General features: G+C 32.6%; 1 protein-coding gene across 1 annotated transcript in view; it reads right to left on the bottom strand.

The window, feature by feature from the left end:
- The window catches only part of LOC106460549 (potassium channel subfamily T member 1-like), a 101,096-nt gene extending 98,258 nt beyond the window's left edge, over positions 1 to 2,838 (bottom strand). Inside the window, exon 1 of the mRNA XM_022387290.1 lies at positions 2,095 to 2,838. The gene's annotated coding sequence lies outside the window, so the exon portion shown is untranslated. The remainder of the gene's footprint in view (positions 1 to 2,094) is intronic.
- Between the last annotated feature and the right edge of the window lie 798 nt (positions 2,839 to 3,636).

The raw sequence follows: 3,636 nt of genomic DNA, 5'->3' as shown, positions 1-3,636 counted from the left end.
TACTTAATAAAGTTACTCGGGTTTCACAGGTGACGGTGTTAACGTTTATTATATCTATATATCTAACTTACTTAATAAAGTTACTCGGGTTTCACAGGTGACGGTGTTAACGTTTATTATATCTATATATCTAACTTACTTAATTTCTTACCACAGTAATTCAGAAAACGTACTGTTACTCCAAAATTATCAAAAATAAAAAATATAGACATACGTAACATGCTTGTAGTTTCTTTTTTTTTGTTTGTTTGTTTGTTTCTATGAAGAGTTTTGATGTGTGCGGATATTTTACGATCACTGAACTAACCTGCTTCATATACGTATATTACACTAGCCTTTTAACACTCAGACGGTTTCTGTCCATCTTCAAAACACTATAATCTTCCAATTTTGTCATTAATTATAATTGATCAGGGCTTTCGATCAGGAGGCCCCAAATGCTAATCAAGTGGGGCCCTGAAACTAATAAAATCATATTTGCGATCAATAATGAGCAAGATCGTCTCAGTTCCTTGGCTATTTTGTCAACTGAGAGAAAGATGCTGCATTTTGAAAACCTCATAGAAGAGGGGGGGGTAGTAATAGTGGAAGAAAAGTTAGTTTCACTGGGGGGGGCAGTAATAGTGGAAGAAAAGTTAGTTTCACTGGGGGGGGCAGTAATAGTGGAAGAAAAGTTAGTTTCACTGGGGGGCAGTAATAGTGGAAGAAAAGTTAGTTTCACTGGGGGGGGCAGTAATATTGGAAGAAAAGTTAGTTTCACTTGAACTAAAAGTTTGTAACTTCATTTACTTCTTCATTCTTATTATTGCATCTGCTTCTATTTTTGTTATGTTTGAAAACTGAGTAAGTCATGACTAAAATGCATCATGCATGGTTATATACTTTAGGACCGGCCCTGTAATTGATGGTATTTTTTTTACTGTTCAGTATAACAGAAAAAAAAGCGGTTAAGAGCAGAGTTACTTAATAATTTGGTGATTTGATTATCATGTTTTCCATTCAAAATACACGTGTTCGTCAAACAGTTAAAAACAAAGAATTACCATACTTTAAAAAAAAAAAACTTCTAGTAATGTTTGTAAAAGTTTTAATATCGCTTAAATATAAGTCTTAGTAATTAGCTCTACTGGTTTAGGAAACCCTTATTTTTTTTTTAATCAAACGAGTGAGATATCACACATTTCGTTAAATATTTAAGCTGGGATCATTAAACGAAAAGTGATACTCCTAACACTAATTTGTTTCGTTTGAAATTTATTTTTCATGACAAGAAGGTATATTTGATACATAATATGCTTAGTAACTGCGGAGGTTTCACATTTTCTAAAGGCGTGTTTTTTACTTGTTTTATTTCATCATTTTTCTGAAGAGAACACTACACTTAAGTATCAATTATTAAAATACTGAAGAAAAACCTCCTAGTGTATTACATTTTCACGTTTCAAAGCATGAATTTATTAACCTAAAATTTGCAACCCGTATAGTGTAGATAGACACAAAGAGAAGGGAAGTGTAGAACTTATATCAAGCTCAGATTAATAAACAGTTGAAAACAAGTAAAAAACATTCCACTACGTCTAATAATTAAAATACATTTCGAGAATAAAGATCACATAAAATTATTCGTTTGCTCTTTTAAGATTACAACATAAGCACTTAGTTTGGAACACAGGAAGGGACACGTTTCTTTATGTACGTGTAAAATCAACATTTATAGATACCTCTATCCCATTATGTTCAACATATATCCGTAGTATCCTATTTCATAAGTATACGTTTCTTTATGCACGTGTAAAATCAACATTTATAGATACCTCTATCCCATTATGTTCAACATATATCCGTAGTATCCTATTTCATAAGTATATCCATAACTATGGCTTAACAATGTCAAAAGTAACACTGATTTGCAAAAGTACTTTCATTGTTAACATATTGCATAATCACTTCTAAAACAATAACCAAGAACTTTTGTAGCAAAGCCATAATCTTCCAAAAAATATCTACAAGATTCACTGGCATTCGCCAACTTTTACTAATGGAAGTGTATGTACTTTACTCTGTATTAAAGCGTAAAGAAAATATTAGTCTTACCAGAAATTCAGGTTAAACGAATAGGCTGTAATACTGATTTTTTTCTCCCTACAGATGAGCAGAACCAAGAAATATCTCAACCAGAGAAAAACAACAACTAGCAGCCACTTCTTCAACTGAAGTTACAACTCTTCTAGTATGGGTGTGTTCCCAGAGGTACTTCTGATACCAATTCGGCAGCTATTCAAAGCTATGGTTTAAGTTATTCTTTAGCTTGGACAAAATGAGATTCTGTTATCCTACCTATAGCCTCAAATGTTACAATTCTTATGTCTTGTAGACGGTCTTCTTCCTAAGTCTGTAGACAGTTCTCAGATATCGAGAATCTTTCAAGTACAAATTATTAATTGGAAGCGTCTTATACAGGATTAATTTTTTAAAGTCATGGGTCTATATATATTGTATTTTTAGTTAATTTTCAATATATTGGAGCAACAACACATAAACGTAGATAAACTCTTCTCTTTAACACAAAGTAATTCCACTAAGAAGGCATCGTTAAAAATCCTGCGCTATCACAATCTGTAAGAATTTTTTAGTGATATAAGTTATTCTACTAGACAAAAAACAAACAAAGAAAAACACATTTACGTAAATTTCCGAATGATATTCAATGTTTAACTTTAGGAAGGTTTGTCTTTACGTCAGGTGGATCCGAACACGTATCTGTCATATCGAACGTTTCACGCAACTTCTAGGTGTGATAAGAAAGAAAGCGGGAAAAATTGGTGAAGCTGAGCGGAATATGCGAGCCGGCCTTTTAATGTGAGGAGACTACTTCTTCAAAATCCCCCTCAGTACCACGATGGATACAAGCGTCCTCTAGCGGTCGGAGGAAATAAAGGTCCATCGTTTCTTAAGCCTATATTTGTTAACACAGCAGATGAAAAATTGTGAAAAATTTTTCAATGAACACGTTGTACAAGAATAATATAATTAATGCTATTTATCAGTTTAAAGTAAACTTCATGCAACTCTTCATGAAGTCTGTGAAAACTCTTATTTTAAACTACAATACCGATCATTTATATTACATGGTTTATTAATATAATGAATGTTGAAACACTTAAAAAGTTGATAAAAGCACTAGAATTCGAAAACATATTTTTGTGAAAATGGAATTCTTCATTCGTCAGTTGTTAAGCAGCTGCAAAAACAAAAAAAAAAACGTTTTAAATCAAGTAACTAGCGATAAATATGAGATGTCACTGCTAGATTCACCAATACATTAAATATTGATTAGCATCGACCTCTCTTTATTAAGCATTTTCTTGTATACATAAATTGATTGACCCACGAATACACTCTCTTACGCCGACGCAATGATCGATAAAAAACTAAAAATATGAAATACTCATCAAATGATAAACTATTTTCTACGTAAGGTATGTATTCCTTCTCAGCATTCAGTGCTCTCCTTCTTAATTATTATCATTACGTAACAGAAATGAATTTGAATTTCGCGCAAAGCTACACGAGGGCTATCTGCGCTAGCCGTCCCTAATTTAGCAGTGTAAGACTAGAGGGAAGGCAGCTAGTCAT

The sequence above is a fragment of the Limulus polyphemus genome, unplaced genomic scaffold, assembly GCF_000517525.1.
Source record: "Limulus polyphemus unplaced genomic scaffold, Limulus_polyphemus-2.1.2 Scaffold793, whole genome shotgun sequence".
Classification (NCBI taxonomy): Eukaryota; Metazoa; Arthropoda; class Merostomata; order Xiphosura; family Limulidae; genus Limulus; species Limulus polyphemus.
Note: the sequence above shows the minus strand (reverse complement) of the source record. Positions and strands in the feature narration are given on the sequence as shown.